This window comes from Pristiophorus japonicus, chromosome 6 (genome assembly GCF_044704955.1).
Source record: "Pristiophorus japonicus isolate sPriJap1 chromosome 6, sPriJap1.hap1, whole genome shotgun sequence".
Taxonomy (NCBI): domain Eukaryota; kingdom Metazoa; phylum Chordata; class Chondrichthyes; family Pristiophoridae; genus Pristiophorus; species Pristiophorus japonicus.
In genome coordinates this window covers 164,343,843-164,356,902 of record NC_091982.1, presented here as the reverse complement: position 1 = coordinate 164,356,902, position 13,060 = coordinate 164,343,843, and positions in this window count along the sequence as shown.

Below are 13,060 nucleotides of genomic sequence, written 5' to 3'. Positions count from 1 at the left end.
TCTGTCTTCACACCTTTGTAGTTACCTTTATTTAAGTTCAGGATGCTAGTTTGAGATCTAGCTTTCTCATCCTCAAACTGAATTTGAAATTCTATCATGCTGTGATCACTCTTTCCAAGAGGATCCTTCACTATGAGATCATTAATTAATCCAGACTCATTAACATTACTGGATCTAAAATAGTCTGTTCCCTGATTGGTTCCACAACGTATTGTTCCAAGAAACCATCCTGCATATACTCTATGAACTCTTCCTCTTGGCTACCTTTGCCAATTTGATTCGTCCAATCAATATGAAGATTAAAATCGCCCATGATCATTGCCATAGTTTTCTTACAAGCCTCTATTATTTTTTGATTTATCCTCTGTCCTACAGTGTGGCTCCTGTTTGGGGGCCTGTAGAGCACTCTCTCCAGTGACTTCTTACCCTTATTATTTCTTATCTCCACCAAAACTGATTCCACATCTTGATCTTCTGAGCCAATATCATTTCTCACCACTGCACTAATCTCATTCCTTGTTAACAGAGCTACCACACCTCCTTTTCCTTTCTGGCTATCCTTACGAAATGGCAAATAATGGCAATGAAGAATAAGGATACTGAGTGCAAGTCTGCTGCCTATCCCCAGTTATCATATTCATCCCATTTGATGGGGAGGCATTGATGTCAAGGGCAGTAATAGTGAGGAAGAGCTGTTTTTTCTCTCACCAATTTTCTCTCTTCGTCCCTCCTGAGGGGCACTTGATCCAATAATCTTCAGGTCGGGTCATTTGTAACTGGAAGTGTAATCGGGGGGATAAGATGCACCTGTCATCAACTGCACTCAGTAAAAGTAAACCAACTGAAAGAAAGAACTAGAATTTATGTACCATCGTTCATGTCCTCATGATGAATTACTTTGGAAGTGTAGCTGTTATTTTGCAGACAAATGCGACATTCAGTTCATGCACGGCACGGGCCCACTAACAGCAATGAGATAAATGGCCAGTTCATCTGTTTGTGTGGTTGACCAGGGCACAAGAAATACCACCTCCCTCCTTCTGTTCTTCAATTAGTCCCATGAGATATTTTACATTCACCCCAACAGGATGATGGGACCTCAGTTTAATCACCTCTGAAAGATGCAGCACTTGCTCATCACTTCATTGAAGTGTCAACTTAGACTTTGTGCTCAGGTCTGGGAGTTGAACTTGAAGTCACAGCCTGCTGCCTCGGAGGTGGGAGCACTTACCATTGAGCCAAGTTGGCTATGTTCATGAACCTCCCGGTGGCTGGTTTAGAACAGCACTGAGGAAGTTAAGTTGTCCACTTATTTGGTGCAAGAGCCAGTGAGACCAACAAAACAAACCTGAAAATAGAGAATTTGCGAATAAAACAAAACACACAAGAGGCTATTTTAGTAAAATAATATCAAACAGAAATAAAGAGGGTGATGCTCTGGATGTATCATATGCACTGTAGGTCTAACTGAGCACGTAAAGGACCATGATAGGTTGATGATGCTACAATGCACTACAGGAATCAACATATGCACAACTTTGTATCAGTTGTAACACTGCCCCTACTGATTTTTATGCTCTTTTATTGAAGATTAAATCATTTGTAAAGTGACTTTTTTCAAACGTCTGACAGAGAACAAACACTTTTAAATTGCAGAACAGTTTTCACGGGCAGTTGACAATTCCATATGAATCATAGAATCATAGAAATTTACAGCACAATCTTGGCCCATTGTGTCTGCGCCGGCCAACAAAGATCTATCCAGCCTAATCCCACTTTCCAGCTCTTGGTCCAGAGCCTTGTAGGTTACAGCACTTCAAGTGCACATCCAAGTATTTTTGAAATGCTACGAGGGTTTCAGCCTCTACCACCCTTTCAGGCAGTAAGTTCCAGACCCTCACCACCCTCAGGGTGAAGAAATCTCCCCTCAAATCACCTCTAAACCTCCTACCAATTACTTTAAATCTATGACCCCAGATTGTTGACCCCTCTGCTAAGGGAAATAAGTCCTTCCTATCTATTCTATCTAGGTCCCTCATAATTTTATGCACCTCAATAAGGTCTCCCCTCAGCCTCCTCTCTTCCAAAGAAAACAAACCCAGTCTGTCCAATTTTTCCTCATAGATAAAATTCTCCAGTCCAAGCAACATCCTTTGTAAATCTCCTCTGTACCCTCTCTAGTGCAATCACCTCTTTCTTGTAATGTGGTGACCAGAACTGCACACAGTACTCTAGCTGTGACCTGAATGAAAAGGATCAGGCTACAATTAAATGTCTCTCTGTGATAGCTGACCAGATAATGCATTGATGATAAATTGCACCTTGACGTCCTCCAGATTAGCACCACGAACTTGAGCGTGTGATTATACAGCAGTTATTTTATCACTTAGCTACTCGATACTTCATAAAAGATTTTAATTATGTGTATACACTGGCAGTACTACTGTGTGAAGATATGCAACTTGCTGACTTGTTCATAGACATTCATTGGAATGGAAGTTGTGGAGAATTTCTAGTCTGTCTTCTCGGCCTTCCAACTGAGAACTTAAAAAATGGATGGCTGTGAGAAGGAGCAGTTAAAAAAAATCTATGCAAACTGACGTGTGAACACTCAACATTCGATGTAGAAATAAGAAATGATGGAGCGTCAGTATTAAGGTTGGTTCCCCATTTTCTTACCTAAATGTGACTTCTTCCCTCATCATTTCTCCCAATGACAAACAGTGAAATCACTTCAGAGTTTTGAGCCCCGCTGTTGGAGCTCTTCACATCAAAAGAAACTCAGGATTAAACACTGCCCTGTCTAATGGTCAAAATGAACAAGGTCATGCTGAAAGTGTAACAAACAAAGAATCTTAGGTCCCAACAGAAGGAATTCAGTCGAATTTTGTCATTAAAATTCATTGCCATGACAATCATTCCCCAGCTCAGTTTCTGCTCTCACAGCTAGCATATCTTTGCAGTATATAGAGTTTGACATGTGTCTGGGTCCCTGAATGCTCGATTCCATGTCAGAAATGCCTGCTTGTATGGGCAAAGCCCAGTGGCGACTTTCCGTTTCAAGTCTGCCCTCTTCTTTTTTTCTCTCTGGTCACTGAACAGCAGGCTTCATTTTCCATGTGAAGTCATTGCCATTTTCCACTGCCTCCCATGGTGTGATCAAAAGATCAGAATGAACTGTCAGAGTTTCATGGGGGAATTTGCCCAATTTTGAATGGGGTTTGGAAAAAGACACTGCAGATTTCCCCAACGTGATGATTTTATTTTATTTTTTGCGTCTGCGGTTTAACGTGAACTCCACAATATACTTATTATTTACTAGGAGGAAGCTAACAATGATATTCACCTGTGAAGTAGGAATGTTTGAGTGTTGTACAATCTGTGTTTGCAATCTAGCCATACCTCAATCTGAATCTACTGTTATTACCATACTGATCTAATAAGGTAATATTACCATTCCCAGTACGTTATGTTCAGAGACATCATTGACCTTCTTACACATTCAGGGCTTTTGACTCTCTTATAGATATTCTTTCCTTTTTAATTTGTAAATAGTGCAAATTGTCTCCGAGGTAGAATAAATGCAGTAATGCTGACTGGTGAGTAATGGCATTTTTATGAATGCAAGAGACCCTACAACCCAGGAGTGGCAAGTTAATGACACAATCTTTCCCACAAGTGAAACAGCATCCAAAACTCACTGCTTATATTATTGCCATGGTGTTTTTAAAGAGATTTTTCACTGAGTGCTTAAATGTATTCTTCAACACCATGTGTAGCTGCTGCCTGCTCCATCTTACTTGACACATGTGAATGATCCTTTTTGATTTCCGCACTTGCAAGGAATCGATCCTTCGGGCAGGGAAATTACAAGTCGTAGCCATACAATAGATTCTTTTTCCCTGAAGGCAATTCATCTGGGAGTTTGGCAAAACATTTAGGAGCCAAGCTATTTATGAATCCCACATTTTAATGGGAATCAATGAGGCATTGGCAACCAGATAGGAATTTCTAGAGACCAATGTTACATGCATCAGTGAGCACAATAGCAGCCAAATTAAGACCTGGCAGTTATTGGATGGGAGTGCTCTGTGGAAGTTATGCTTGTTTTACTCTTGAGAAAGAGCTCATAATTCAATTTTTTTGGTAAGATATTCATTCTAATTACTCCAACCAGCAACTCTGAAACATTTGGAATTCTTACCAGTAGCTCGGTGGATCAAATATTAACAAAAGAACATTGAACAGAACAATGTTAGTTTGTCAATTCATCCAATCAGTACTTCACAATGATTTTAGCAAATGTATTTCAGAAAAGAAAATGTTTTTGTTTTATATCCCATTTTGCCACCCTCATGGACCACCCAATGTTATGCATTCTGCTGTACTTGTAGAGCAAATGCTTCAAACTAGTATTAGCAAGTCTTGTCCATTATTTGATCTTGGATGCTGAGAGTTGAACTTCATTCAGACACCCCTGCTCAATTTTCAAGAGTCCAAATGAGATTCAGGTTTTCAATGTAGAGATGCTTTAGAAATAGTATTTACCAAACATGTAAGCTGGTGGTAGGCCAATAATGCACTAAACCTCACTTTTATAATAGTGCCTGTCCAATTTAGGCCCCTACAATCATTTCTATAGAGTTGAATTGAAATACAAAACACCTATTGGATTCTTCACAGAATCATAGAAATTTAAGGCACAGAAGGAGGACATTCGATCTATCGTGTCTGTGCCGGCTGAAAAAGCAATCGAGCCTAATCCCACTTTCCAGCTCTTGATTAGTAGCCTTGCAGGTTATGGCACTTCAAGTGCATATCTAAGTACTTTTTAAATGTGATGAGCATTTCTGCCTCTACCACCCTTTCAGGCAGTGAGTTCCAGATCTTCACCACCCGCCAGGTGAAAAAGGTTCTACTCAACTCTGTCTAATCCTTCTACCAATTACTTTAAATCTATGCCCCCTGGTTACTGACCTCTCCCTCAGCTTCCTCTGTTCCAATGAAAACTACCCCAGCCTTTCCAATCTTTCCTCACAGCTAAAATTCTCCAGTCCTGGCAACATCCTCATAAATCTCCCCTGTACCCTCTCTAGTGCAATCACATCTTTCCTGTAATGCAGCGACCAGAACTGCATGCAGTACTCTAGCTGTGGCCTAACTAGTGTTTTATACAGTTCAAGCATAACCTCCCTGCAGGGCTAGAATTTCCCCTCTGATTGCACTAGATCCTTAGTGGTATTCCAGCGATAGCGTCTTTTTAACCGGCAGAATACCGCTGGTGTGCGCTCCCGCGGTTTTCAGGTCCTCGATGTCGGCGGTGGCGAAGCCTAGTGATAGCGGACTGGAGCGGGTGGTGAAAACAGGAGAAAACTCGGTGATCTCCTTACCTTTAGTAAGGGAAGCAGAACCACTGCAGAAAATGGCCGGAAAATCTTCTCTGCGCACGCACGGTCATTCTCCCGCTATTTTGGGGTCAAGGGTGACCCTGCACATGCACAGAGAAGAGTAGGACAGCACTGGACATCTTGAAGCTGAAAAGGTTGGTTGAGGTCAGTGAGAGATGAACTGTGAGAGGAGTTGTGAGGTGTTTTGAGGAGTACATTGATTATATTCAGTATATTTACAATTATATCATAATATAAAATAATATAATAATATAGCTAGTAATAATTATAATAATAGATCTTAAAATCTTAAAAAATAATAGTAATAATAATAATAATAAATAAATACATTCAAATATATATATATATATATACACACACACATATATATATATATATAAATAAATAAATATCAACAAAATGGAAGATGAAGCCATGGAAGTGGAGAGGGCGTTAGTTGGGAGGAAAAGGGCCACTCGTTTCTTGGAGGAAGCCCAGGAGTCATTCGTGGATGAAGTGGAGGTCCGTTGGAATCAGTTAACACGGGGTGGGCGAGGGAAACCATCACCATCCGTGTATCAGCGGTTATGGCGAGAGATCGCTGAGGTGGTGTCCTCCGTCATACCCGTGACGCGGGGGCTGACCAAATGCCGCTAACGGTGGAGTGACATCATTGGGTCTGCGAGAGTAAGTACTAACTTTTATCATGCATTGACGATTTACTCTTAAGTAGTGCCACGTTTTATTATGTTGTAAAGCTTGGTGTCATTTTTATTTCCCATCATCGATCTCATTGTGTTAGTCATGTATTCATAATGCAACAACTTGCGTGCTAACAAAACTTAAATTGTGCACTCATTGACAAAAAGACTGGGGGACGGTTAATTGGGGATGTGTACCTATATATTGTGTGTGTTCTGTATTAGTAGCTGTCAAATTAGTCCACACATATTTTTTGTAGAAAAAATTAGCCGGAAATAGGGTGGAGCTCCGTTAAATGAGCAGTGGTCTGTTGAAGACTATTCCTCTGACGAACCTCGAGGAATGCTCTGCAGCCCTGACGGAAGCGTATGATCGCACCGCCATGTGTGCTGCTGCCGAACCAGTTCTCCTGGAGGGTAAGTCTGCATAATCCCTGGGCTGTACTGCGGTCATGTAATTCAATCTTTTGGCAATATAATGTAGAATGTAATGTAATGCTGGGAGAAAGACATCTTGTTAGTTGTGACATGATTTATTGGTTGATATCACTTTGCCACTTGGAAAGCAAACTGTTTGGGAGTCAAGGTTTGTTATGCCATACCAGCAATGGTGACAGCACCTGATCGTCGGGAGGAACTAGTTTCTTCCGACTTTGAAGATGGGTCCTCAGCACCTCCATCTTCTCCAGAACCCCCAAACATAGCGCTGCCATTGTGGCGCCACCCCCCCCTCCCCCGCACCAACCCGCAACAGACACGCTCGAGGTGCTCTGCTGGTGCATGATGTACTGGTCCCGACGTGGGCAGGGTCAGGGGTATTGATAGCAGGAGGAGGAGGAGGAGGTCAGGGCCAAGGGTCAGGGGGGAGATTGGGGAGGAAAGGCATAAGTCCCATATGACAACTTTTAGGAAACATTACATAGAAACATAGAACATAGAAAATAGATGCAGGAGTAGGCCATTCAGCCCTTCGAGCCTGCACCGCCATTCAATGAGTTCATGGCTGAACATGCAACTTCAGTACCCCATTTCTGCTTTCTCGCCATACCCCTTGATCCCCCTAGTAGTAAGGACTACATCTAATTCCTTTTTGAATATATTTAGTGAATTGGCCTCAACAACTTTCTGTGGTAGAGAATTCCACAGGTTCATCACTCTATGGGTGAAGAAGCTTCTCCTCATCTCGGTCCTAAATGGCTTACCCCTTATCCTTAGACTGTGACCCCTGGTTCTGGACTTCCCCAACATTGGGAACATTCTTCCTGCATCTAACCTGTCTAAACCCGTCAGAATTTTAAAAGTTTCTATGAGATCCCCTCTCATTCTTCTGAACTCCAGTGAATACAAGCCCAGTTGATCCAGTCTTTCTTGATATGTCAGTCCCGCCATCCCGGGAATTAGTCTGGTGAACCTTCGCTGCATTCCCTCAATAGCAAGAATGTCCTTCCTCAAGTTAGGAGACCAAAATGTACACAATACTCCAGGTGTGGCCTCACCAAGGCCCTGTACAACTGTAGTAACACCTCCCTGCCCCTGTACTCAAATGCCCTCGCTATGAAGGCCAACATGCCATTTGCTTTCTTAACCGCCTGCTGTACCTGCATGCCAACCTTCAATGACTGATGTACCATGACACCCAGGTCTCGTTGCACCTTCCCTTTTCCTAATCTGTCACCATTCAGATAATAGTCTGTCTCTCTGTTTTTACCACCAAAGTGGATAACCTCACATTTATCCACATTATACTTCATCTGCCATGCATTTGCCCAATCACCTAACCTATCCAAGTCATTCTGCAGCCTCATAGCATCATCCTTGCAGCTCACATTGCCACCCAACTTAGTGTCATCTGCAAATTTGGAGATACTACATTTAACCCCCTCCTCCAAATCATTAATGTACAATGTAAACAGCTGGGGCCCCAGCACAGAACCTTGCGGTACCCCACTAGTCACTGCCTGCCATTCTGAAAAGTATCCATTTACTCCTACTCTTTGCTTCCTGTCTGCCAATTAGTTCTCAATCTACGTCAGCACACTACCCCCAATCCCATGTGCTTTAACTTTGCACATTAATCTCTTGTGTGGGACCTTGTCGAAAGCCTTCTGAAAGTCCAAATACACCACATCAACTGGTTCTCCCTTGTCCACTCTACTGGAAACATCCTCAAAAAATTCCAGAAGATTTGTCAAGCATGATTTCCCTTTCACAAATCCATGCTGCCTTGGACCTTTCATGTCACCTCTTTCCAAATGCGCTGCTATGACATCCTTAATAATTGATTCCATCATTTTATCCACTACTGATGTCAGGCTGACTGGTCTATAATTCACTGTTTTCTCTCTCCCTCCTTTTTTAAAAAGTGGGGTTACATTGGCTACCCTCCACTCCATTGAAACTGATCCAGAGTCTATGGAATGTTGGAAAATGATTGTCAATGCATTCGCTATTTCCAAGGCCATATAGATAGCGAACCCAAAGATGCAGAGAACAGTGGGCATCCTGGAGAAATTCTCGGAGGGAGATGATTAGGAAGCTTTTGTGGAGCGACTCGACCAATATTTCGTGGCCAACGAGCTAGATGGGGAAGAGAGCTCTGCCAAACGAAGGACGATCCTCTTCACCGTCTGTGGGGCACCAACATATGACCTCATGAAGAATCTGCTCACTCCAGCGAAGATTTCTCCACGGAGAAATCATACTACAATTTGTGCACACTGGTCCGAAAGCATTTGAACCCCAAGGAAAGTGTTCTGATGGCGAGGTACCGGTTCTATACCTACAAAAGGTCTGAAGGCCAGGATGTGATGAATTATGTCGCCGAGCTAAGACGCCTTGCAGGACATTGCGAATCTGAAGGACATTTGAAGCACATGCTCAGAGACTTTTACGTACTTGACATTGGCCCCGAAACCATACTTCACAAACATTTGACTGTCGAGACTCCAACCTTGAGTACGGCCACAGCTGTAGCCCAGGCGTTCATTGCCACCAGTGACAATACTAAGCAAATCTCTCAGCACACAAGTGCTGCTACATGTACTGTGAACAAAGTGATGTTGTTTTCGAATCGTAACGTACAGGGCAGGTCACACATACCTGCAGCTACACGTCTGCAGATGTCTCAGAGTCCACCATCAAGGGTGATGAATGCAAGGCCATTAACACCTTGTTGGCGCTGCGGGGGTGATCATCGTTTCCATTCATGCCGATTCAAAGAGTATGTTTGCAAGGGCTGTGGTACAATGGGACACCTCCAACGAGCGTGCAGGCGAGCTGCAAAGCCTGTTAAACCTGCAAACCACCATGTTGCAGAGGAGGACAGATCAACGGAGGATCACGAGCCTCAGATTGAGGAGGCAGAAGTACATGGGGTGCACACATTCACCACGCATTGTCCACCGATAATGCTGAATGTTGAACTAAATCGACTCCCGGTGTCAATGGTGCTGTACACGGGCGCGAGCCAGTCCATCATGGGCAAAACGACTTTCGAAAGGTTGTGGTGCAACAAGGCCTCAAGGACAGTCTTAACTCCAGTTCGCACAAAACTAAGAACTTACATGAAAGAACTGATTCCTGTAATTGGCAGTGCTACCGTAAATGTCTCCTACGATGGAGCGGTGCACAAGCTACCACTCTGGTTGGTAGCGGGCGATGGTCCCACGCTGCTCGGCAGGAGATGGCTGGGAAAGATATGCTGGAACTGAGATGACGTCCGAGCGCTATTGCCTGCTGATGACACTTCATGTGCCCAGGTCATAAACAAATCTCCTTCGCTGTTTGAACCAGGCATCGGGAAATTCCAAGGAGAAAGAGTGCAGATCCACCTAATTCCAGGGGCGCGACCCATCCATCATAAGGCAAGAGCAGTACCGTACATAATGAGAGAAAGGGTTGAGATCGAGCTAGACCGGCTGCAAAGAGAGTGCATCATTTCCCCGATCGAGTTCAACGAGTGGGCCAGTGCAATGAGTGGGCCAGTCCTAGTGTCCCAGTCCTCAATGGAGATGGCACCGTCAGAATCTGTGGTGATTACAAATTAACTATCAATCGTTTCTCCCTGCAGGACCAATACCCACTACTAAAGGCCGACGACCTCTTTGCAACGCTGGCGGGAGGAAAGATGTTCACGATGCTGGATCTGACTTCAGCCTACATGATGCAGAAACTGGAGGATTCATCGAAGGCCATCATCTGCATCAACACGCACAAAGGTCTTTTTGTTTATAATAGATGCCCATTTGGAGTTCGATCGGCGGCAGCGATATTCCAGAGAAACATGGAAACTTTACTGAAGTCGGTCCCACACACCGTGGTCTTCCAGAACGACATCTTGGTCACAGGTCAGAACATAGTCGAGCATCTGCAGAACCTGGAAGAGGTTCTTAGTTGACTCAACCGCGTGGGGCTCAAGTTAAAACCGTCGAAGTGCGTTTTCCTTGGGGCCTGAAGTGGAGTTCCTGGGAAGGAGGATAGCAGCGGATGGCATCAGGCCCACCAACGTGAAGACGGAGGCAATCGAGAACGCATTGAGGCCACAGATCGTGACCGAGCTGCGGTCGTTTCTGGGACTCCTGAACTACTTTGGTAATTTATTACTGGGTCTCAGCACACTGTTAGAACCACTGCATGTTTTACTATGAAAAGGGGACGAATGGGTTTGGGGCAAAAGCCAAGAAAATGCCTTTGTCAAAGCTAGAAAATTACTATGCTCAAACAAATTGTATGTATGATCCATGTAAGCATTTGGTACTAGCATGTGATGCGTCATCATATGGCGTAGGGTGTGTATTGCAACAAGCTAATGATTTCAGGAAATTGCAACCGGTTGCTTATGCATCCAGGAGTCTGTTGAAGGCTGAGAGAGCCTACAACATGATTGAGAAAGAAGCATTAGTGTGTGTCTGTGGGGTAAAAAAAATCCATCAGTACCTGTTTGGGCTAAAATTCGAAGTGGAAACTGACCATAAGTAAAGGGATAAATACCAACGCATCGGCCCACATCCAGAGGTGGGCGCTCACGTTGTCTTCATACAACTATGCCATCCGCCACAGGCCAGGCAGAGAAAACTGCGCCGATGCTCTCAGTACGGGGATGGAATGGCGCAGCCTACAGATCTAGCCATGGTTATGGAAGCATTTGAGAGGTCGTAAGTCCCAAAAATGCATGATGTAATGAGGCTGCCTCCAGAAACAGGTGGGTGCCTGCATCGTCCAGGTCAGGACCATACCCAAAATGGCCAGCATAAACAGGGTGGCGAGTATACCAACGCCATTCTCTGGCAGATACTGCCCATTTACACTGGGCCTACCAGAAGATATGGGCCAAAACGATGGAACGACCTTGTCGGATCCGTAAGGGTAAGTATAACATTTATTTACATGTACTTATGTATTTAGAAAATTGGATTTGTAAGAGTCATGAGTGACTATCAGCAGATGTGAGGTCTTTCACTTTTACCGGGAATGTTGTAGTCAAAGCCTGCGGTCACGGTGCACGTCCTTAGGTAAAGGATGAAAATTATCATAATAATCATGATTACATCTGTCGGTTATGTGTTGTATCAGTCTCTGTGACAGTACCTAGCAATAATACCTAGATGATTTCTAAAATTGTCCAATGAATAATGCTGGCCACATGAAAATCATTACAATGCAGAATGTGTTGATGTTCATGAAATGTGATGTCTGCAATGATCTCATGGCATGTCGTCCATCACATTTTACAAAAGAAGCTATCGACGATGAGGACCATGCAGAGGCGAATGGGTGGGGGGCCACCAGTTCTCAGCGCTATCACTGAGCTGGAGGAGCGGGTGCTCACATTCATGGGGAAGCACTCCCGGACGGCCACGCAAGCATCTGCAGACCCTGAACGGATGCGACGTGAGTAAAGTTTACTCCATTGCGATGTAAATTCAATAGATGCCACACCCACTGATATCCGAACACTCATATATGATAGATGATTTCTAAAATTTTCCTACAAATAATGCTGAAAATCATTGTAATACAGAATGTATTGATGGACATGAAATGTGATGTCTGTGATGATTTTGATAGAGGTGGTGCTTTTGTCGTGCACATGACATGCTGTGTATAGCACTGGACTCAACTTGTGACCCTGGCACGCCCTTCTCCTCTAATAAACTAATTTGTGTTTTGCAGCTCAGCCAGCAGTGCGGCCCCAGGCAAGACCATAGAGGCCAAAAAGTGGGAGCACGAGGCCGGACTCGCCCGACGATCCTACATCTGGTGCTGAGGAGCTCCGATTCTTGCCTGTCAATCCGCTGGGTCTGTTCTCTACGGATGAGAGCGCAGACTTTGAGGAATCTGCATCACCACGCTCCAGGAGCCATTCTACCTCAAGGCCATCTAGTGCTCCTCCGGTCATTCCCACTCTGGAGGTATGAGCCCCAAGCACCTTGCCACAGGGCACCCCATTTGTCCCCAGGCCGGCGCTAACCCCGTGGAGGCCTCGTGGATGCGGCAGATCTGTTCCACGAGCGCCGCATGACAGTGGAGAGATGCTACAGTTGTCCAGGAGGACTGTAGACATTGGTGATCAGATCCTCGATGTACTGGGGGGGATATCCCAACAGCTGGCCATCATGACTGAGTACGTTCCTCGGATAGCGGAGGCCCTGAAGGCGATAGCCAAGGACACTGCTGGCACAGGCCATCCAGTGGTCTCCGACTGCGGCAGTCCACCCCTAGGTACCGCACCACCACTGCGAACGACAGATGAGAGGTACGACCAAGGTCCTGCTTCTGCATCCGAGAATGTTCCCCCCTTGGCACCCCCCGCTCCCATACCCATCCAACCACCGCCTCAGCCATCATCCCCCCTAAAGAGGCACCACCTGAGGAGCTCTTCGGCCATGCGGTGTGGAGCGAGGAGGGGAAGGGATAGAAGCGGGGGAGAAGAAGGGAAGGGGGAAGGAAAGTGAGGTGCATGTCCACAGGTGA